Source organism: Podarcis melisellensis (genome assembly GCF_964234715.1).
Source record: "Podarcis melisellensis genome assembly, chromosome: 1".
Lineage (NCBI taxonomy): Eukaryota > Metazoa > Chordata > Lepidosauria > Squamata > Lacertidae > Podarcis > Podarcis melisellensis.
In genome coordinates, this window is record NC_138528.1 from 107,170,599 (window position 1) to 107,195,824 (window position 25,226).

The following is a 25,226-nucleotide window of genomic DNA, read 5'->3' on the forward strand; positions in this document are numbered from 1 at the left end:
TGCTGAGTTGGAAGGGACTCCAAGGTCCAACTACCTGCAATGCAGGAATCTCAACTAAAGCATCTATGACAGATGGCCATCCATCTCTGCTAAAAGAAACCTCCAAGGAAGAAGAGTCCACCACTTTGCAAGGGTGTCTGCTCCACTGTTGAAGAGCTCTTCCTGATGTTTAGTCAGAATCTCCTTTCTTGTAACTTAAATCAATTAGTTCAGGTCCTACCATCCTATCATCTTCCATGAGAAAGCCCTTTAGATGTTTGAAGATAGCTATCTATCTCCTCTCAGTCTCCTCTTTACCAGGCTAAACATACCTAGCTCACTCAACCGTTTCTCATGAGGCTTGGTTTCCAGACCCTTGACCATCTTGGTCACCCTCCTCTGCACATGTTCCAGCTTGACAATATTCTTCTTGAGCTGTGGTGCCACGAATGGGGCACAGTACTCCAGGTGTGGTCTGACCAAGGCAGAATAGAGTAGTACTATTATTTCCCTTGATCTGGACACTATACTTTGGTTGATGCAGCTTAGAATAATATTCACTTTTTTTTGCTGCTGTGTCACACTGTTGACTCATGTTAAGCTTGTGGTCTACTAGGACCCCTAGTTCCCTTTCACATGTACTACTGGGAAGCCATCTTAACCCCATCTTATAGTTGTGCAGCTGGTTTTTCCTGCCTAAGAGCCTTACATTTGTCTCTACTGAAATTCATTTGTTAGTTTGGGCCAAATTCTCCAATCTGTTACAGTTATACTGGATATTGATTCTGCGGCATTAGCTATCTGTCCCAGTTTGGTGTCATCTGCAGATTTGATGAGGATCCCCTCAATTCCTTCATCCCAAGGTTGGGATATAAATTTAATAAACAATAAAATAAATACAGACTAGGCATTCTGAACGACCTGTTTTAGTTCCTATCTTCAAAGTTGTATGGCAGCTGAGATCTCTAGATCCATATTCTGGATTGATTTATTGCTTTATTTTAAAGAAATGAATGGAAGGTACAAGCCAAAGATTACCATTAAGCCTAGAATATAGGTTATATGGGAAGGAAATATCTGCAATTCCAGTGTCGGGCAAAGATATCATGCCTTCCTCCAAACAAACAAACAAACAAATAAACAAACAAACCCTGGCATGTATTGACTGAGGCTGGGCAGCCATGTCAGCAGGGCTGGCTCATGGAGAGTGATCCTCAAGAAAAACCACCACATTTTGTTTGATAGGCAAGTGTTCGCCTCATGACAGGAACTTAAGCAGTGTTTAACCAGCTGTTAGACTGGTAAAACACACACACCAAAATAACACCCAGCAGCATCCTTTTCATTTTAATACGTATAAAAGTTAACCAATAGAAATTAGCAAGGAGAAGAAGATCAAGTAAAAATGCAATACTGTGATTATTTGGTGTCTCTTTGTTTGGTAGGATATTTTAGTGTCATTTTAAGAGGTTTTTTTTTTAGTCTTTTTTAAAATAAAAAATGCTCTCTTCTCTTAATTGGAGCAGCCACTTAATCAGCATGACAGACTGTCCACTGATAACCCAATTAACAGGCTTCTACTGTCATTATATTAAAAAATATCACTGTAATAATAAATTGTAATTGTTGTGTGCTTCAGCCTGGAGACCTTTTCAAAAAGATTATTTAAAAAAGGAAGAAAGTGGAGAGTTTGAGTCCTGTAAACTCCTGGGTTATTGCTCTGTCTTGCAACAATGCGAAATTCAAAAACCTAAAAGGTCTTTCTATGATGCTTTGCCTGTATCTTCCTAATTTTGATACATTTAAGAACAGAATACTAGGTATTCCTACTCGGAATTAAGCCTTCACTGGATTCATAGGACTCATTCCCAGATGAATCACAGGATTGCAGCTGTGAGATTGAGGGCATGTGGGTGCAGTCTTGGCTCCACTCCCACGCTTGGATCACCATTGCCAAGTTCATTGTCTTCCATGCATTGGAAGCTAAACCTCTGCAGAGGAGTGCCATATGCTTGTCACATGAGTTAGAACCCACATGAGTTAGAACCCCACCTACCAGCCTAGCAGCTTCCTCCTCCTTCTCAAACCACTGAAGTACTCAGCAGTGAGGAGGATGGGGACAAAACTAGAATTGGTTGGCTGTGCCTGCCATTGGCCTCTCTACTTTCCTTCTGTTGGCCTCTCTACTTTCCACCCAACCTCTCCCAATGGGCATTAGTAACCAAAGCAGCAGAGGCAGCCCCCATAATTCCTTCTGAGCCCCCCAGGTAATGCCTTTTGTTGGGTATAGCAGTGCATGTGCCACAGGCCTTTCAAATACTACTATGATGGGCTGCTGTCCTTGGGTACAGTGTAGGATGTTGACAGTGTTGATGTAAGATTCTACTGCTGGCCCAGTGTCTGCTTCTGTACATGAAACGAGTGTGTTTGTGTGTTGGGTGCGTGTGCCATCTTGCCCTTTGTCTTCAGCAGCAAAATGTCTTTTTTTAAGAATCAGTTTGGTAGGGACCACCCCCAGAACAAAGCCATTCACAAAAAGTCACCTGATCCTTACTGAAATGGCACACTTGTCTTTCTGAAAAGCCCAGCACCCCCATTATGTAGCCAAACAGAGCACACCACCCTAGAAAATACAGTAGCAGAAGTAGAGAAAAACACACACACACCAAATGTGCTCCTGAATGCAATAAATCATCTTCGGCTCAAAGCAAATGAAACGGTCCCAAGCTATTCCCCCAAATGACAAGTACATCTGTAGTCTGGCAAACAAGGCTGGAGAAGAGCTCTGTATTGTTTTGCCCTTCTGAAGGAAGGCCCAGCTCCCCCAACTCGGGGATGCGGAGGACTGCAAGCCTAGAGATCTCCCTTTGTTGTAGCAGGAGATAGGTCATTAAGCAGACCCTCAGGAATACAGCTACAGTTATTAATTAGGGCTTAAGGGCCCAGTCCTGTGAAGTGTTGAGCATCTCGGTGGGATGCCAAGAGGAGCTGAAGTCACAAGAGGCTGGTTACCTGCCTTTAGAATCAGGGCCTTCAGTCTTAATAAGAAGTATTTCAATGGCGCTTGCTGGGCAGGAAGCAGCTGGTGCAACAGAGAAAAGCACACTCTATGTGTGTGTGTGTGTGTGAGAGAGAGAGAGAGAGAGAGAGAGAGAGCGAGAGAGAGAGCGTATGTGTATGTTGGGGTGGGGGGATTTTAAATGGCTCCACTAATGATATTCTATTTAACTGATGTAAAAAAGAATCCCCGAATGTAACAGACCACAGAAAGGATGGCTGGATTAATTCTTACAGTGCTCCCAAAAAGACTAGTTACCTAGCTATTAACTAGTGAGTTGGGTACTGTGAGACTTGGACACTATAACCTCAGTCCAAATGCATGAAGTCAAGCAGCCTATTGTTTTGTTAATTTCTACTTTTCAAAGTTAATTTCTTTACTTTTTTTTAGTATTAGTCATGTATTGCGAGAATTAACATAAAGGTGATAATGCATGATCTTTATATGCTGTCCTATTAAAATGAAGCTATTTTTAATACTTTTAAGAGGCCTATCAGAAAACACAATTTATATCCTCAAAGTATATTTTGTCAGATTCAAGTATAATTTTTGCATTCATATTCTTTTATGAATTTTAATGGAGACACTTAAATTGTAATTATTCCTCTCAGCTCAAATGCAGGTAACAAATGGAATTCAATCAGTGTTTGCGCATAATGACCATCATTAAGAGAGAAATAATAATGACATTCTCTCTGCATTAAACTTGCAGACTCTTTACACAATGATCTGAATACCATTATTGATCTCCATGGAGATATGCAATTGTCACCTATTCTGCATAATATCTGAATGTTAAATACATTTGTTTGGAACAAATATTTTAATGAATACAGTCAGTTCCACTTAATTAACTATCTGATAACTGAATATTTTTACTTAATAATTCAACACGGAACATCAAAATTGTCCTTTTAGAAATCAAATGCACTTGAGATTAGGCAGATATTCATTTAAATTTTCATAAAAATGTATATAGAGTTTAGAATCTCCCATGGAATCCTTTAAAGTCCATGTGTGTAAGAGCACCAGTTAAGTATTTCAATAACATTTTCTTTATCCTTTGTTTATTACCATCTCTTAGAAGATTGCAAGTGAAATTCATGTTGCTATCAAAGCAACTATTTCATTTACATTGCCCACTGGCATGTGATTGTAGTGTTGTTCAAGTGGGCTTGGTTACCGGCATTCTCCTTTTCAAAATGGGGTCTTGCAGCAACTTTACAAAGTGCATAGTTATACGGGCTTTGCCAACAGACATTTTGGAACATGAAGCAAGGAGACATAGATCACCCTGACTCCGTTTTTTTATTATGTCATTAATTACTATAAACCTTCTGACTTCAAAGAGACCTTAGTTTTGAAAGGGTTTTCAAAATCCTAAGTACCGCAGAATCTTCGGCAGTCATAAAAAAGAGTGCACTTTTATGTATTGATAGGAAAATATTAATATCCATTTGCTTTGAAAGTCCCCACCCCACATTTCCCTTTACTTTGTTAAGCTTGTTTCCCATGTGTTTGGATAGAAAAGGCGACAGACAAAATCTTACCACATCACACCAAGTATTTAATAGGTTTTGTATTGTAGGACAAAACAGTGCTCCCTTTCAGAGGCTATATTTCCTCCAAGCCAAGTTCAGCTTTAGAATATGTTTTCTGTTCCAGAGAAGAAAAAAGGAACAGCCATTTGCCTTTCTCCTACTCCTTCCATATTCACATATTTTATTTCATTGACCATTTGTAGCAACAGATGTGACAATCAGGTTTTTGTTAACACAATTTTGGAACAGATAACCAATGCATTATTGTAAGAAGGCCAAGCTTCATATGGAGGCTCAGCCTTGTATATGAAAGCTCTTATTTTTGACATGTCTCACAACCTGCTTCTGAGCCAGGGCAAACATCAAGGATTAGCATGGTTGGATATCTAAGATAGAGTGCATTGAAAGAGCTCCCTAGAATTGTTTTACCCCTTCACTACGACAGCCTGCTTGCTTGCTCACCCACTAGTCACTCTAGCCAACAACGATGGTGAGAATGAGGAGAAGTAGATGCTACTGCCTGCTTGCTCATTGGCTTTTTTCTTTGGCAGCCAGCGTAGTGGAAAGTAACAATGAGGAAGATGTGCAGCAGCTTTAGGTGATTATGGCAGTGAGGAGGTAGACTTACTGAGGGAGTGGGTCCCATAGTCAGTGTCATTACCTAGGACCTTCCAAAACCTGCAACCTACACTAATCTGAACCTTTCCAATCACACTCCAAACATAAAGAGGAGGTGTGAGTTAAAAAGGGTGTGTCATTGCTTACAGAATGGTTGGTAGGGATCATAGGACCTTGGAGGAAAAGATGGGATTTAAATACAAACAGGCAAACAAACTGTCCAAAGTGACCATAAATGAGCTATTAGTTTTGTTTCTGCCATGGGTGGACCATTTTAATGGACTGCCAAAATTCTGCAACAGCAGTGTGGTGTTGGCTGGTTCCAGAATTTGGTTGCCTATATTTGCTCTCCTTTGTGTTGTGTGGGAGTTGGTGTTTCCTGCAACAGGGGCTGGACATTGTGCTTAAGACTTCAGCCTTGCAATTGTGTTTCCTTGCTGTATCGAAGATCCTACTTCTGAGCAGCTGACTGTACTATGTGACCTTCAAAGACACTCTCAACCTTGTGATACAAGAAAAAGAATTGAATGCCCATAGCCTTAAAAATGCTACATTGGAATGTTACAGAAGAACTCAGTGTGGTGGTGAATTAAATGACTCTAAAAATATTAATACTTTCCAGACTACAATGATGTGTTTATCATAGACTACTTAATCAGGCTCCTTTTATGCCACATCCAGGCTGGGTGGCACTGGCAGTATTTGTATATCTATACGCTCGATCACTTCCCTTTATATTATACAGTGTACATGACATTTCCTGGACGAATGCAGAGTGTGTTTACTATACTACCACTCGATCATTATCTTGGGTTAACGGCCACTGTGCACCCTCCTCCTTCCTCATTATTATGGTGGCCGGATCCCAGCAATTGATCACTCTCCTACCTCTGTCCAACAGCTCTTTGGGTGGGAGTTCTGTATCTGTTTGTTATGTTTGCTTTGTGAAAGCAATAAAGTATACAGAAAATGGACAATCATTTTCTCTATTGTTTGTCAGGGGAGGGGGAAGATCCTTAAAACAAAACAAAACAAAAACAAAACAAAACAAAACATATTTTTGCCAAACTAGAATGTGGTAGGCGAGGGGAAATCAAAGTGTATACATACTGTAGACAGAAAATTCTGACAATGTTAAGGAATGAAAATTCAATATGTCTACCTATTCACACACACACACACATGTACATGCATGTATATATACCACCCCAACACTATTATTTACAGTAATAGTCATCCACCCTTCATCGTAAGATCCCAGGGTGGGTTACTTCTAAAAAATCAATAGTACAGCAAAACAAATGAAACAACCCCATTCCCAAATACCATATAATACATTTATGTAATACAGACAATACAAAACCAAAGGGCATTTTTTTTGGGGGGGGCACTATCACTAATAGTTCAAGAGTCTGTTTTTTAAAAAATAATCTGCATGAGAATGAAGTCAGTAAAGGAGCAAGGCTCAGATTTATTACCAACAGGGGCTTTGATCTTCTAGCCCCAAACATGTGCTTGACAATAACAGAGTTGGCAGGTACAGATTACCAAACGGTTGTGCCAGTCTCTCCCCTCCGCATGGCATTGCCGAGGCCCCAAATACCCTCCCTATTAGACATGCCTCGTAAAGCAGCACATTCCATTTCCGAGGTGCTGCTCAGCATCCCTAACCTCCTCTAGGAAGCCCATGGGGTGAGTGGTAGTGCCACTACTGATGATAGTGTTCAAGGAAGAAATGTATTTACTAAATTGAATTTTGAATGGGATAGCAAAAAGATTGCCATAGGCAGTGGGGAGGACTGATATAATCCTACCAGCTTAGTTCATGTTGTTGCATACGGGTGAAACAACCGTATCATTTACAGTGGGGAGAAGGGGGAAGGAAAGGGTAAAAGGAATCACAAGATAGAAGATTTATTAGTACTTGCATTTAATGTTATTGTAGCCTAGTGTAACTGTGTGTTAGAGCAGGTCCAATCACTTTCATTTATCATAAAACAAAAATGGAAAAGAAAGCAAGTCAGGAAACTTTTATTTTTGCTGGCTCTTCTATAGGGGATTCTATACTTGATACTTGGGCTATTTTTCATTTTGTATTTTATAATGCCAAGATTGTATGGAGTGCCATCTTTATTGCAACTATTTTCAGTGGCTCGCAGCAATCCCAGTCTCGGTGATATTACAATGTATAAAGCTATAGTAAAACAAAAGACAAAAATGTAGAGTGTGATTTTGCCAACATCATCACGTCATCTTAAGGTAGCAGAAAATTACTAAGAATTGAAAATCCTTGAATATTTCCTCATTTGTTATGACAATTCTATCAAACAAAAACGAACATGTTGTGTGTCCTTTCCAAATAGATTTTTTTTTGTTTTTTTGTTGGTATCTTTCTGACATTTTCTCAATTATTCCAGCTTTAAGAAATTAGTGCTCAATAATCATGATGTGGACTGTGTAGGGTCACTTCGAGGAGAGCGACACAAAGAGAGACAGAATTAGCTGTCCATCCACAGCAGAGTTCTGGAGTTCTCAATAAAGGACTAGTCAGAGGCATCATTTGAAAGTTTTTCTTGGATGGAACTTTGCAAAGCCAAAGAAAGGTCTACTACATTTAAAACAAGAATGAAGAAAGAAGAGACACCAAATATAAGCAGTTTCTGTACATTTTAAGGACTAATAGAGGAATAGAAAAATAATACAGTCATTCAGATTGCAACACCAGCTGTGCAATGAAGGAAAGAAAAACCAGTAGCTAAACTGAGTCCATTTGTGGTTAATCAAAATATATACATACAGAAAAGCAGTTTAAGGGCAAATGAGCTCAGTGGTATAGCCCATGCCTTGTGTGCAGAAGGTCCCAGGTTCAATCCGTACCATCTCACAGATCAGGTGAGAAGAAAGGCCTTTCTCTGCCTGGGGCCCTGGAGAGATGCTGCCTGTCAAAGTAGTCAATATTTATTTACTAAAACCATTTCTCTACTGCCCTTCACTGGTAATACCATGGCTGTTCAAAACAATAGAAAAACATTTTTCATACAGAACATGTTAAAATACAAAATTCACAGTAAAACTAGCCAGTTCTGCCAAAAGCATGACTAAAGCAATGATAAGAACGATAAAATATCAATGATAAATAATGATCGCACCACATTGTTGTTGTTGTTGCTGCTGCTGCTGTTGTTGTTGCTGTTGTGGTTTCAATACTGCCCTTCATCCATGGATCACAGGGCAGTTTACAATATAAAAACACAAAGATACATAACATAATAACCAACACAAAAAATATCCCCCCCTGCAGTTTGATGGACCATATATTTTTAAATTAGCCAAAGGCCTGCAATAAGAGGAATGTGCTTGCCTAAAGATATATGAAAAAGGCGGCAGGTGAGCCTTTCTGGGGAGAGCATCCCACAAGCATGGAGCCACTACAGAAAAGGCCCATTCTTGTGTTGCTGTCCTCTGGACTTCTCCTGGAGGAGGCACATGAAGGGCCTCAGGTGATGATTGCAGGGTCTGGGTTCTGCAGGAGAGGGGATCCTGCAAATGTCATCCTATCAGATGGTTCATTCTGCATGATGTTGGAATTGGGCCTTTGTGTGATGGCACTCCCTCCCTTTGGAACACCCTCCCATTATGTATCAGAAAGGCGCCTTCTCTATTGTTTGTGTGACACCTGCTAAAGACATTCCTCTTTCAATAAACCTTCTAAATGGAGTTTTGTAGCTCAAGTGGAGTCTCCATTGGATTTAAGTAGCTTAGTTACTAGGAGGGGGTGAGGCTTCTTTTGTCGAATATGTGTAAATAAGTAAAAAGGCGTAAATAGTTTATGTGTATGAGCTGTTGACACACAGAGGTAATTGTTTTTATACATGCAGTTGTTTTAATTGCTGTTATATATGTAACTGTTTTTATGTAAGTTTTTTTTAAAAAAAAAATCACTTCATGATGCTTCATGGGAAATAATTCATATAGGAAATAAACAGATAAATAATATGTTGACCAACTTGCAGAGTAGCTGTTTGCCAGAGAAGCTCATTGGTTTGCTGGTGGTCTTGCTGTAGAAACCATATCCTCACCAATCCCACAGTCAAGTCAAGTACTTTATTATGGCCATAGACCAGCATAAGCAAAACATCTAAATAAATAGCATAACAGTATGAATCTAAGTGAATAATTATTAAATAAATAGGAGCAAGAACCAAACGTAGATTTAAACATATACCTATGAATACTTAATTAAGCATAGATAATGGGTGAGTAAAAATTTATGAGAAAAATTAAAAGATCGGTTAACACAGCTATATGGGGAGGGCTTCAGAAGTGTGGATCTAACAATATGGGCCTTCAGTTTAGGATTGAATTGTAGCATAGACCATTCTTCGTCGAATATCTATCATGGCAGTGTAAAATCTGGTGACTGAATATGTGACTTCTGGGCTCTCGTCCTGTAGTAATAGGGAGATGTTGTGTTGTTCTGAACGCTCAGGAAACTTATATAAGATGGTTTGGATAAACCTAGTTCAAATGCCTATATAATACTGGCAATGAAGAAGGGCATGCTCTGTTGTTTCCTGCTGCCCAGAGCCACATGTCCATTTCCTCTCCTCTTAAGGTATCTTCCTATAACGGCCTTCCTGAATTGCTGAAGGGGGGGGGGCCTGACAACGGGCCAAAGGGAAAGCCCTTCATTGTTTTGGTATTTTGAGATTAGCTATGTATGGCATTTGGGAAGTCAAGTATCTTCTAGTTCTGCTAATTAAAGTTTTTGGGGACCTGGCTAGGTCTACCTGTCGTTCTGTATCTACCACACACTGTTTAATGTTGTTTCAGTCCCATAGTTATCCCACATGGCAATTTGGATCTGGGAGCATCTATCCTGCACTGCTGTCCTGGAGCCAATTTTGTGGTGTTAAGAAAATCCCCCAAATCCTCATGGCAAAACGCAATTACAGATAAATTGTTTTGTGCCTAGAGCCTGCCACAGAGAAAATAAAATTAAAATGGCCTCTTTCATGTGTACTGACCTCGGCTCTTCACTCTAAACTCTGCACTGACTTGGCACTGAACATTCGGGCAATGTTCAGGCTGCATCATTTTTTTTTGCCTACAAACCTTTGGGAGATAAAGCAAAAGGGTTGGGTGTGGGTTGGAGGCTGGTAACAGCTGCACATAGACACAAACAACTTGCTCACCTTATTTCCATGGTGTCAGCATCTCTCCCCAATCTGAAGCTTCAAAATGATATTTTAAAAACCAAAACAAATAAAAACACTGAGGGAAATTCGAGACAGGTTGAAATCTCAAGTTGCTAGAACCCAGATAGCAGGGTTTTCCTCCTCTCTATCCCTGTTCCCTTCCTAATTCATTAAACATCTGGGGGGTGGGTGAGCACCAGGTTGGCAAAATCTTTTCTTGAAGAACCAACCATCCTTTCAAAGCTACATGATAATCAAAAAGTGGTGCACTTCATCGCACCCAATTTGGGAAATGTTAATTGCAAGAGCCTAAAGGAGAACTGATCTGATCTTTTGCTCATCAAAAAAAAAGGGGGGGGGGAACAAGAAGGAGAGAAAACACATCCTCAACACAAATGTCAATTTGTATAGCTTTCAGTCAAATTACTATTTAAACAAATTGGTGTAAAGAGAGGGGTGCAGCATCTCTTGTGTCTAACAGGCCAACTTGTACATGTGAAAGGATCAAAGAATTAATCCCAAGATGTTCACACACAGCAACAGGTTCTGCATACACTGCTACTCTCATAACCCTAACCCTCCCACCCCACTGTTAAGGAGAATATTACCTCACACCCCTTTATATGCTTCCTGCTATTTAGTGGGGATAACAGGCAGAAAGTCTCTGGGCCCCCTGTGTTTGTAGATAGACAGATCAGGGTAAGTGTGGGTCACCTCAGAGAGAGGAATCTGTCTGAAGGGCATTTGTAGATTACAAACTCACCAGCATGACTCCATGGCCATATATCTGAGATGCATATTTTTGGCACAAACACATTGCCAATAAAATGATACTCTAAAGACAACTCTTTGAATACAAGATAGGCAAGTGTGACCCGATGTTAATTATAGCCATCAATTACGCTTGTGTAGTACAATAGAGATCATGTCATTGACATTACTGTAGGATATAGCCAACAATTATATGCATTTTTAAGACTGGGCACACTCTAGATTTATCTTGTGTTTGGAAAGCTCTGCAATTCCTACCCATTGCTGAGTACTAGAGTCTCACTGCCTTTAAGAATGAACCAGCTTCTCACCAAACATTGCCCATCTTGCCCATGAATACCGAACAGAGTTGGAGTCATTGATTACTGTACCCAGTAGAGCCCTGCTGAAACCAACTTAGAACAGCCACTTAATGCATCCTCCCAAAGGAGGAAAAGGTGGGCAAAGATTCACATAATATTTGCATAATTTATATATAGACAACAAATTAGAAATAATTACTATCATTTAAATGGAAATGCAATGCATCTCCTCATAACAGGAACCAGATGACCTGTGTGCCCTGCTCAGTCTGCTGTTCAGGTGTCGGGGGGTAATGTCAAGGCTCCTCCTTCTCTTCCTTCATATAGTCCTTGATCTTTAAATTAGACTTCGACAGGCCAGCAATTCAAACAGAGGGCTGGTCATTCAAGTGGAGGGTTGTTCTCTGTCAAGCAGTTTACCTGCCTCCCTCCAACACAACTGAAAGTTGGCTGTGAATGGCCCTTTGTCACACAAATGTATGCTTTTTTTTTGCTTTTGCTTTTTTCTTGAAAACATCCAAAGCACCTTATAAAAGCTTAAAACAATACAATCAAAAACATGAAATTTAAAAGCTGCATGAAATACTAAAACAGCAGCAAGAAAACATACCTATTTAAAAGCACCAGCATAGTCCATTAAAGAATGTAGAAGCATGAGGTCACAAAAAAGTAAAAAGCTTGCTGAAATAATAAAAAGGATGGATAGCCCTCAATCCATGAATCTATACATGTGCATGGCAGAGCTTCCATGTTCACTTTAATGGAAGGTGATTTTCACTGTTCCCATCCCTGTGTGCTCATTGTTTATTCTACTATTAAGGTGAATGAAGAAACCACTGCAAGACAGGTGTGTGCGTTTCTGCTCCTGAAGAAACAACTGGATCAGAGTGATGGTATAATTCCTAAAATCAAAGATGATTCTTTATTTCATTCCATTCAAAAAAGGTCTCTGGCCACCTTCTCACAAAATATAAAATTGATGGTGTTTTCCCCATAATTATTAGATTCATTTTTCTATTAAAATGTTTTAAGGAAGCCAGTGCTTTGCCTAATGAATGCAGCTTGATTCACTATGAAAATGCCACTTTATCAACTATTGTAGACTTAGACTGGATGACTTATTGAAGCTTTAATTCAATATGTGGCACCAGCATGCTGATAGACACCAATTTTTAAAAATGGTAGTGTTTCTAGAAAAACAAAGGCATTCACACATTGAGTGTGGGCTCAAACAGTTACAGGAACGGGGTCTAACTTTCAGCACAGCAAATGTGGGCAGAGATATGAAACTACAATATGACATGCTAAAAACCTAAAAGAGACAATGCACATACTTTTGTAACCTAAGAAAATCTATATTAAAAATTATTTAAAAAAATGAAAAAAACAAAGCCATACACACCTCTCATTCAGCTTAACTGCAATGCACATCCCATCCTCTTTGAACTTGTCAGCAAACTCACAGACCATGCTGAAGCCTAGAGGACATTCCCAGCCATTATGGCCTCTGATTGGCTATTCCATATTCCATTTATGGATTCTCCTCTATGTGTGTTTTATGACCCTTTATATATCACTTAATTACAATAATTTCTAAGTAGTATATAGTAAGCTTAACAAGTACAATAGAAATAGAATCAGTTAAAAATGAACTATAAAATCAGAAATGACTTTAAATGCCTGCTGAATTTTTTTTTAAAAAACCTCTTTGGTAAGTGCCAAAGTTTTAATAGAGAGGACTCTCTATTATCTGATAGCAGCTGGGAGAGAGTTCCACAGAATGGGACCCCCAATTGTGAATGCACAGCTCCTGGTGGGTATGAATGTCCAAAATGTGATTAATATCAACATTCAGTTCCAGATGTATTTTGTAAAAAGTTACATGATCCCTCACATTTTGGACACATTTTTGTGAAAGTGGCCAATCCTGCTTATGTGATGGTCAACTCTACTGGCAGTCACCAAATTTCCATCGAAATTCACTGTAGCATATCATGCAACCATGGACTTAGAAGCAAGGCCTGGTGAAATCAATGAAAGCTTGATAAAGATGTGAAAGGGATTTGCAACAGACTTTACAGCTTTTCCATTCATGAAGCATCCCAAGGCCCTTTGATTGACACAGATGATGTTCGGTTATTTCAATTAGCAAAGGGACAGTATTTCAGATCTAAACGATCACCTCAGATTATTTAATGGAAAAGTAGCATATCCATTTTACATAATCACTTCTTTTAAAAAAAGAAAACCTTCAGAAATGTATAGCCAATCTTTTACAGATCATGTACTAGCCACAATTTCTCCCAAGGGTCCCAATTTTGTGTTGCTTTTCACACTTTCTGGCTTAATATATAACGGTTTCATTAATTTTACAGTTTATGATTTCTATTCAGTCTTTTAATGTGGATGCTCCTGAGAGCTTCAGATATTCTAGTCAGACATACTTTGACATGGGGTTGTGAAATATGGATGAGTTTTTTTCATGTAACTATTAAATGCCCAATTATCTTGTAATAAATTTATTTATTAAAGTCCATTTCAGTGATGTCTGTATTTCTTCACCTCCCCATAAAAGACTGTCGATAATCGGACTGATTTCCAGCTATGATTTATGTAATCTCAGGCAATTCCACAGACTATGTGGAATACATTCAGCCCTGCAGATATTTAAATCATACCAATAACTGGAAAATGCAGAGAGGAATAGGGGATAGAGGCTGGTTAGCTGAAAGAACATTCTTCCTCTCATCAAGTATATCATCTATGCCAGGTGCATACATATTTTTGCAAGCAATGAACGTGAAATAGTTTGCATGCATCTGTCTTGGGTGACAGTGGAGGAGTGCACTATTGAGGATTAAGTTAAACTGCTGTGGCTATAGAGACTGATATGGGAGAGTCCTGTTTTGTTGCAGCTGGGGCAGACGAAGGCATCTGTTTGTGTTGCTGCAGATGTACCATAGCGTTTCTTCTCTCTGTGCTCCTCCTAGAGGTCATTTCCTCTTTAGTCATTGCTATGGATGCACGACCTGACTGCCTGTCTCCAGGAAGTAAGCATCACATTTTTCCATACCCTCTTGGAGAGGTGAGGCATTGCTGTAGCTGCCTTGCCAATATGCTTGTCCGTCTTAGTGTCAATGGAGAGGTTGTTGGTTATGGTGGAACCCAGGCAGACAAAATTGCCTATCCCCTCAAGCATGTGGTCACCAATGTTGATGCATGGAGCACTGGGGATGTCCTGACCCAATATGTTGGTCTTCGTCAGGCTGATAGTAAGGCCAAACTCCCTGCAGGCTTGTGCAAAATGGTTGATGAACTGCCAGAAGAAGCATGGTGTGCTGCTAGCACAGCCTTTGAATCACAAACACATTATTCTCTACCAAGCCAAAACACCTACTGTCTCTGGTGTCCCACACCAGAGGTACTGTTGTTATGGGAGAGGGGAGACAACATCTATCAACCACTTTTTCCACATCATCCATCATTCTGTCCCCTGGTTTTCTTTTCTCCTTTTCTAAACAATCAAACCACACTTTCCTTGCCACTGTGCTAACTTCCTGGTTAGAGTAGTGACATAACATCACTAGCATGCCTAGAGTGGATGTGGTGACTCCATGAAGCATCAAGATCCCTAAAGAAGGTCTGAAGAGGTATCCATGTGCTATTCCTGACATCTCCAATTAAAGGGGCTCATGTATCAGGTTTAAGAAAATGCTCTTGAGGCCCTAGAGAGCTGCTCCTAGATCTGGAGTAGCCAGTGTAATGCCCTCAAAATATTGTTGGACTATAACTTCCATTATCCTTGACCGTTGACTATGCTGGCTGGGGCTGATGGAAGCTGTAGTCCAGCATCTGGAGGACATCACACTGGTTACCCATAGAGTAAATGGGTCAATAATCTGACTTGGCATACCCTTCACATCTCCAACCTGGGTAAATGAATTGATCTATTGGGTGAGGGTGAATACATTGCAGAAAGAGACTGGACGAAATGAGGTCTTTCTAGTACTATGATTTCTGTGAATATGTAGCACCTAAATAGTTTTTCTCTTACTATTATGAAATTATATAATTTATTTTTATATACCTCCTAGGGAATTAGAAAAGCTTTGTACCAGGCCAACACAGTCTTTTATATCTGACACTCATACTGTACCAGGTAGAATGAAATCAATTGGATGTGTAAATTCCTTAAATAATAGCAAAAAGAGCAAATTGAATTTCAAAGAGAAAAAAATGGTGAACCTGAAACGCAGTGGTAAAAAGGTCATCAGCAGAATTAGCAAAAAAAGTCTGGCAAAGTTACAGTTAGGCAGTCAGTAATACTCTATTGATCAGACATTTTCAATCAATGGTGCTGTGCCTAGATTATTGATGCAAAGGTATTAAGCAAAATTTTATTTCAGCTAACTTGTTGGCTCAGATGTCAACTGAAAGTCATTTCCCCAGTCAATCAAACATAAAATAAATCTGAGCAGAGTTAGCTCTTTTTTTTTTTTACAGCTTTGCCTGTCTTACTTTCCAATTACACAATGAACTCTGAAACTTCAACATTTAAAGTGATATTACTAGGAATTGAGAAAGATGTGATTTCCTGTAGAGAACTAAAAATATGGGGTAAAAATATGGATGCAGGAATGGAAAAGGAATGATGTTTTCCTGTGGTTTGACAGGGAGATTGTAAAATATGAAAACAAAGTTAATCTGGAGTTTAAGAGGAAATGGCTGTAGGGAAATTCTCCTGGCTTGACTGTAATTTTTCTACACTAAAAACTCATCACATAAACTGCTCTAAGTGAGAGTCAGAGCTGAAATGTTTTGGATTTCTTTGGCTTTTGTTACCTTAATATGAAAGGCATGGAATCCTGTATGTGGCAGATTCACATAGCACCTATTGCATACTTGCTTACACTGGAGAAAACCCCACTGAACTCAGTTACTTGCAGGAACATTTACATTGGATCAGGCTGCAGATCCACTATTGTGTAGTTCATACTAGAAGCCATATTTCATAATTTACATGAAGGTTTTAAAGTTAGGTTCACACTTTCTGGCACATTTAATTGCCCTTTACTAGATGGTGACAGCAGAATGAGTTGTGGTCTCAGGTATAATGTAGTCTGATTTTTGAAGGTGCTGCATAAGGCATAGCCTTAAACTTTATCTATGAGCAAAAGCAACACATCTGATAGAGTTAACAAGAGCCCACCTGAATAAAAGTGTTTCATCAAGTATTGCCATATTATAATTGTGGAAATCAGTTTCTTCTTGCTTATGTTCAGTTTGCAAGAAGTGGATTGAACCCAAACAGATTCCTGCAAATGACATTTACGGGGGCTTGCTGTAACTTCTAACCAGCTGATTGGTTATGGACTGAAAATGTTCTTTACTCCAGTGCTAGATGCTAACCAGCATCATTACTTTTTCAGTTATCTAAGGATGCTGGAAAATATTTTCTCAGTCAAGCATCAAGATCCAGATACCTACTTTGGGTATTTTTTAAAAATGGAAATACAATTTGACAAATATACCTTGGACTCAAGCTATTCAGAAATGAATTTAGGGCCATGGGTTTGATGTGCTAATCTTGTCCACCTCCAATTTCACAAAGTGAGTTAGAAACTCACACCTGTGGAGCACAGTTTGGAAGCTTGTTGTGGCAAGAAGCATGTCAAAATCAGCAACAAACAGTGCAGTTCTTTTCCAGTTGCACCAAACGTTTATGCACCAGTTATTCTTGCAACATTTGCTGTTCTGTGTGTTCCAAAGTCTGCAAGAATTTGTCTAAAAGCAGGGACTAAGAATTGGGGTGGGAGAATCTGGTTTGTATCTGTTTGTGATTAACCCTCATGTTTGTGCTATTCATTCCTGAATTTGGAACCCCCTATGGAAACCTGATCAGTACTGTGTAATTACAGCCTGCTCAAATCAAACCAGTCAAATAATGTCAAAAGCAATTATTTTCTTTTCAGAGGGGCACAACGTATTTTGGAATACACAGGAGAAAATGCAGATTTCAGCCTGTGAACAGTTCACACAATCAGGCCTGTCTGGTGGCATTCTATAATTGCTGGTGAGTTCGGAGCTGTTTGTGGACCCATCAGGACTAGTTTTTAGACATTGCTAGATTCTAGTTCTCGCGTCTATGAAATCATAGAATGCTGCTTTCAAAGTAATTTTTAAAAAAGGAATCAGCTTCATGACATATGTAAAAAGATTGAACAGAAATAATTAATATTATCCAAATTGCTGCTATGAGTAGTAGTAGTAGTAATTTTAACGACCATATCATCAGGATCTTGTAATAGACAAGGCAACTTGCAAAACAATAAAAAAGCCCATCCAATAAAATGAAACCTACTATAAATGAGACCTGCTAAGTTACTTGGCTGAGGAGTGTCATTTGTTGCCTACCCTCAGACAACAGATAGTTTTAGCCTAGCCTTGCCCAGTAGGAGAGAAATCCCTTTCGAAAACCAGACCACATTTCAAGCCTGATGTAACATTCCTTTAAATTCCCATTGGCTCTTCCCCTAAAGCTTCTTGGCTTGTATCAGCACTTGTTTATCATATGCTGCTCTTCTGCAAGGGATTTTTTTTTCAGGGTTTACAAGTCCTCATTCAGTGCATCTCATCCCTGTAATCTTTGAACCTCTTGAATTTGGACTTGCGCCTATGTCTTTCTGTCTACTGGTATGGCAGATGTGGCTTGTGCTATCCATATGACTCTTGCTGAGACACTGATGTCAGATCCCATGCCACATAGAATTTATTACGGAAGCAAAAAGTAGGAAAGATTTCTTTAAAAAGAGCCCCCAACTCTTCTGCTTTTCCCCATTGAAGGCACTTTTTTTACTCCAAGATTAAGAAATCTTTTTCAGCATGAGTCCACCTTCGCTTCTGGACAATTTTCTGTTGGCCACATGATAAGCATGGGCAAGGCCAGAGGGAAATGTAGACAGAGTTAGTTTCTACACACACTCCCACAGCCCTCTCTATCCCCCATCCAAGCAAATGAGAGTCGTTGTCAGAGTTCAAGGACACATTCCCACCAGTCAAAGAAATGGGAAGAGTCTCAAGAGAGGACTAGAGGGCTGCATCCCCCCAAACCCCGTTTTACCCCAACAAATCTGCCCCTTCTTATTACCCATAAATGGAAAATGATGATACTTCTTGAAGCACCAATGGTTTTATTTGTGGTAGGGAATGACAATTTAGTAATCAGAGTGATGGTACAAAGTGACTTGTAAAGTGTGCTGTGCATGGGCCATACTACATGGTGGCTGCTGAAATGTCAAAGTGGGAGAAGTAGAAATGGGTTGCTGTTAAATGACTAAAATTTTTATTTCTGGACATTTATGACATCCATTCTAGTATGATATATGAGCATCAGTCATAAAAGTTTCACAATAAAACAAAACACAGCTTATCCAGATCTCATTAGATGTCACTGAATTCAGAAATTTCATATCCCCCACTGCTACATTCCTTTATCCTCCCCAATTCTGGTAAGTTCTGCATTGTAAACTGTTCTGTTATCTCTCCAGTAATAGTGATTATGCATAAAACATTGTCTTATGAAAGCCTGCAAAGTTAAGCCTAGCTAAACAGGAAACATTGTCTCAAGTTCCAAGAATAGCCCCATATAACATTTGCCCATCTTGACAAATGAGTGCCTGGAATGAGAGGTGCTCCCCAAGGATGCTGGTACACCAGGATCTCAAAGATAGAATGCTGGTGGCACCAAAGTTCAGTCTGTGGCCATTGAATGTGGATGGGCATTCAATCATGCAGGTGAAAGCCATCAATATGCATCAGTGCATAAGTCCTAAGATTTCTGAGGTCTGTAGGCAACATCAAGTGTAGTGCGACCAAGCAACTGGGCTTCTTCCTCCTCCTCTCCCTGCTGCAGCTTCTTGCAAACCCCCAAACATCAGTGACAGCATGGTGGGGTTGTGGTGCTTACCTGACCTCCATCTGGCTGAGTTGCTGCAGCATACTGGGACAGAAAGTGTGTGTGGTGGTGGTGAAGTTGACACATAGCAAACCTGTCATCAGGAACCCTGCAGAACATATTTTGGTGGCATGGGGGGCGGGAGAAAAGAAAGCAGAAGTTCCATTGCACAAGCCTATTTCCATTGCACAAATGGAGGATCATCACTGGATGCTTCCTTCTGCTACTAATTCTGTGAGTTTGCATTCATACAACAACTATGCTTCATGCGTCCATAACGACTGCATTTGTTGCATAGGGGTGTAGGTAACATATTTTATAGAAACAGAACAATTTGAGCTATAAGTAAGGCAGAACAAATCTGCTGCTTCTGGTGGCCTTTGAATTAATTTTCATATGTTAGTCACTTAACAGAACAAAATTAATATTTATGACACACACTCTCTCTCTTTGCAAAATGAAAAAAAGAAAAGAAAAGTGACAGTTTGATTGCTTCCAGTCTTGGGATTCAGGGCAAATTTTTTGAGGTTTCCGTGGGAGATTCTTGAGAGAGAGCGCAGTGGGTATGTGTGTGTTGGAAAATTTGACTTTCTCCACTCTTAGAGGGTTCAAGCTACATACAACAGGGCATGTGTGTGTCCAGAGCACTATGACCTACATTGTTTGCTTCGCCAGCAAATGTTCTGACACCACCTCTCAGTTCTACATCCATGGAAATGTGTGATCCCCAAGCCAAAACTGTGAAAGCACATGGAAAAGAGGAAGTCACTCATGCGCCTGGTGGCTTGTGCTTTTCTGCAACATTCCAGGGGATTTTCCAAAGTCTTGTGTCATAATGTGTTCACATATTACATTCAATGTGTACAATCTGTGTACATGTATACACCAGTAGTTGAGCTGTGTAGTTGATCTGCTATTCACATTTAATGTTCAACAAGCATACAGTCTGTGTAACTTTTGTATACAGTCGTTTGAGCTGTAGAAATCAACAAGTTACACTGTTTTACATGAATGCTTGTACATGTGTAGAGATGGTTTGTATCCATGTTTAGTGCAAAATGTGAACAAGCCTATGGTTTCATCAGGAATGTTGTCCCTATCCCCAGATCGATTCCCATTCTGAATCACGGAGCCACTCAATCTTGCTGTTGATTCCCAGCCAGCACTTTGGTCAAAAGTAATTTTTCAAACCCAATTTGCCTATGATTCGTAACAACTATTAGGGAGGTGTTGCACATAGCAGATTTGTGCTCTTTTATTATGAACAGAACTGCCTATTCTGCCTATTCTGCCAAAACATGCAGTTTCATTGCAGTTGGTTCAACTCATTGTTTGGCTGCTTAGGTTATTATCTTGTTCTTTTCTTTTCTGTATGTAAGTAAACAAGTAAACAAATGAGCAAACAAAAACTTACAGTATTTGTCTAATATAACAATATGTGCTTGCAATATTTGTTTAATATAAGCAAAAAACAAAAAACAAAAAACAAAAAAAAAACCCAACTAAAAGAACCAACAACAACCACAAGATGCTACTGCTTTGATTTTTTTCTTCCTTATGCCACTTCGCTAAATTGATATCATGCATCAACAAAGGCCTCCCATATATTCTAGCTTGGCTTATTTTGAGAAGGCAGTGTTTTTTAAATATAAATGTAGACTTTCAGGTGACAGAGGTCAATTTCCCCTCCCACCCCCACAGACATTTAGTGGGGGGGGGGAGTTTTTCTGCAAAAACTATCTGCAGTTTATGGAAGTGGAGTAGAGAAAGCAGTAGTGTCATATGGTGACCATATGGTCCTTGTTAAAATCATCTACCAAGAGGCTGCAGTAATCACGGTCAACCCGCTTACATTATTTCAGAAGACCAACCAGAATTAATTTCATTTTCACTCCAAAACATGAGGTTACAGAAAGTTTAGCAGTGATATTAAGGACAAGAAAAGTAAGGCATTGCCCAGTGGATGCCTTTTGCATTGTTTAGCCGTATGAATGTTTTGTTGTTGTCCAACCTGGCGAGGCAGAATCATCACATCAGTAAGTCTCCTCATGTGCTTAGACGCCAGAGGCTATTAATACAAAATTTCAAAAGAGGTGAAAGGCATCTGCTTTATATGCAAAATGTCCCAGATCCAATCCCCAACATCTCCAGGTAGGGCTAGGAGAGACCCCTGTCTGCAATCCTGGAGAACTGCTGCCAGTCAGTGTAGACAATACTGAATTAGAAAGACCTACAGTCTTACTCAGTGCAAGACAGCTTCCCATGTTCTTAAGCCAGCCCTTGTGCCAGAAAAATGACAGAGAGCATTGGGACTCCTTAGAGACAAGGAGAATAGTCCAGCCAAAATAAAATGCTTTAAAAAGCCTCATTGATTTCAGTGGAAAAGATTAACTGTGCAGTCCTATACATGACTACTCAGAAATCTCTTTGAGTTTACTGCCTCTATGAGGTGAATGCTATAGGATTACAACCATAGCATATGTTTTAACTCTCCCATTGATATCAGTTGAACTCATGCTTAACTTTGGCCAAATCATGCCCTAACTGGTTTATTGTAGCTTAAGCTTTTGAATGAAACAGCTTATATCTCAGATGATGTTAGGGGATAACTGAATCATAACCCACCTGCAGCCTGATGCTAGACAACTGTGTTTATTGGTCTTATTTCCACATGTGTACATGTGCAGCCCAGTCTTATGCATATATACTTTGAAGTAAATCCTACTGATTTCAATTGGTGTTATTCCTAAATCATGGCATCACAGCCTCTGAGTATCTCTAGACCACCAAGAAAAAGGGCAGTTATGTTGGCAGAACCTACCATATGGAACGGCCTCTCTACAGAAAAATGGCTTGCATTATCTCCCTGTTTCTGCTAGCAGAAGGGAAGGATCTCTTCAGAGTTCTGTACCTTATACTCTGTCTGAATCACAAGATAAGAAATACCTTACTAATGTGGGATGGATTTAAGTTTTGATTTGCATTCCGGCACTCTTGCCACAAAAAGGTGTTGAGCTTTTTTTTTAAGGAAACCACTGAAATTGTTGAGCTTTTTAAAGGAAAACCTGAAAGTTGTTGAGCTTTTTTCGACTGACTTGCCTAAGAGCCAGGACAAAGTGCCGCCTTTCAGAAATTCCCCTCAGTAATGTCTAGGAAAATCCAGACGTATGGCAGCCCTAAGGTTGGCCTCCACTGGTTGGCTGAAATACATTTTGGGTTTCTTGCTTTATCAGCTCCAAGAGGATCTTGACTCATTCTAATTTGAATGGTCAAAGGGGGACCTAGTAAGAGGCCATTCAGTACATATCTATTGAAGGTTATGTATATTATTACTATTATTTTCAACATTATCGTTACTTTCATGAAACATCTCTTTATGACCCAGCTCCGGTTCTGTCTTTATTAAAAATGTATAACAATAAAGCACAAACCCATTTCCTTACTGCCAGCATTTATGCAAAACAGCTTGAAACAACTGACAATATTAATCTCTTTTTCCATCTCGCAATTAATACTGTGCAGCTGGTGACAATGTGCATTGTATCCTACACTGGAAAATAACATAGTCCATATTGTGCTGACCTATTGTTCTTAATTACACATGAAAGGTCTCAATTTCCCCTAAGTCACAGTACAGAAGAAGCACAGGTTCTTAGGTTAGGATTTTTCTGATATGCCACGTAAACATAACTCAAAGTTGTATAGCATGGATCTAGAAGACTGAAACTCTGTAATATATTATGAAGAACACAAATGGTTGTTTATGAGAATGGAGGGGGGCATGAAATGATAATGAATATGAAATTGTGTGATTTCCATTAATCTGTAAGTGCGCTGCTAAATAAAATACGTATCCCTACACATATACACAACAACACATTCAAGAAGGCTGTATAAGAGCCAGCCGTTGTGACTATATATAAACCAACCCACCACAATCATAGGAGTTGGGCCAACTAGGTGAATCTCCCCCACCCAACTGGCATCCCAGTGGGAGGGTGGATAGTGATTAGGTGAGAAAGACCCATGTAATCAATTCTATCCCTATGACTGCAGTTTTCATAACTCTAAGCAAATGAGCAAAGTGTGCAAAAATGACTTCAATCATGAAGCTGCTTTGTTTAATTCTTTAATTGCTTTTCAAAGAAAGAACTTTTCAGCATGCCTTGAACGCTACAAGGATTCCATTTAAGCTTTTAACTTAGAATAATGGTTAGTTTCACCAATGTCTACATGACAAGAAAATACATAGAAAATAGATGATTATGTGGCAGAGAATACAAGGTATGTGTTAAACCCAGCAAATCAAAGAAAGCTGGAAAGAGAGAAAATTATAGATTCTAATTAACAAACAGGAAAGTAATACTGTGACTAAAAGTATTATCATATTTTGTTGGTTTTAGCAAATCTCCCCTACTTTGTCCAATGGATCTAACTAATCAGCTTAGACAAGGATCCCGTATTTGTTAAGAAAATGGAGCAACAAGAAACTTAAGTTGCAAGGGTTATAGTTCAATTTAGAAGCCTTTCTAATTGGTACTATGGAGAAAGACCCTTAAAAAAGAAAAGTGTTGGTAAAAAAGAAGAAGAGGAAGAAGCCTTCAATTCATATCATGATATATGCATATCTGGCTGGAATCATGTACCTTTGGTCAGGAGTTAGATGAGATCACACTGGATGAGAACTGGTGTGATGTAGTGATTAGGGTGTCAGACTAAGACCTGGGAAACCGGGGTTCAGTTTCCCATTCAGCCATGAAGCTCACCTTGGGCCAGTCATCAACTCTCAGCCTAACCTACCTCACAGAGTTGTTGTGAGGATAGTATGGAGAGGGGAAGAGCCATAAGCCCTTGGGAAGAAAGACAGGTCGTAAATGGAATGCAACACAATAATCATAGTGATGATGATAATGGTTGAGATAGCATACCAATTTGAGTCTTCAATGGAATAATGTTCTAGTGCCAACAAATATTCTTCTCATCCTTTCTTGACCTTTTGGGTTGGACTTGGAGACTTTTGTTTTCATTTTAATCCACACCATATATTTAATGCACTGAGGGGATGGGGGTGGCGCTGTGGTCTAAACCACTGAGCCTCTTGGGCTTGCCAGTAGGAAGGTCAACTGTTCCAATCCACATGATGGTGGTGAGCTCCCATTGCTCTGTCCCAGCTCCTGCCACTTTAGTGGTTCGAAAGCATACCAGTGTAAGTAGATAAATAGGTACTGCTGTGGCAGGAAGGTAAATGGCATTTTCATGCGCTCTGGCTTCCGTCATGGTGTCCTGTTGTGCCAGAATCAGTTTAGTCATGCTGGCCACATAACCTGGAAAGCTGTCTGCGGACAAACGCCGGCTCCCTTGGCCTGAAGCGAGATGAGTGCCGGATCCCAGTCGCCTTTGACAGCACTTAACTGTCCAGGGGTCCTTTACCTTTCTTACCTTATTTTTACCTTATTTAGTGCACTCTTACAGCAAAGTTGTGGCTTCCCCTCAGGAATCCTGGGAACTTTAGTTTGCTAAGGGTGCCGAGAGTTGTTAGGAGACATCTCACAGAGCTGAAATTCCCAGGACCCTTAACAAACTACAGTTCCCATGATTCTTGGGGGGCAACTATGACTGTTAAAGTTATATGAGTCCTTTAAATGGAGGATGTGGATGTGATCAATGTGTCACTCTTGTCATGCTACAAATATAGGTGTATCTAGAATTCTCCCAGGCTCTGAATTTGGAGGTTCTTTAAGGTTACAGGATTTCTCATAAATAGGGAGGTTACACTTCTTAAGCTCATTGATCCTGCCAGTTGAA

At 39.7% G+C, this 25,226-nt stretch overlaps 1 long non-coding RNA gene across 8 annotated transcripts in view; it reads left to right on the forward strand.

Moving 5' to 3' along the window:
* Positions 1–25,226, forward strand: part of LOC309376827 — a 396,206-nt gene that overhangs the window by 187,897 nt on the left and 183,083 nt on the right. The window contains exon 3 of one of the 8 annotated variants that reach the window (XR_014171304.1): positions 7,658–7,725. The exons of the other annotated variants lie outside the window; for them this stretch is intronic. This is a non-coding gene — a long non-coding RNA (uncharacterized lncRNA). Of the gene's footprint in view, positions 1–7,657; positions 7,726–25,226 lie in introns of those variants that run through there. 8 annotated transcript variants of the gene reach the window in all.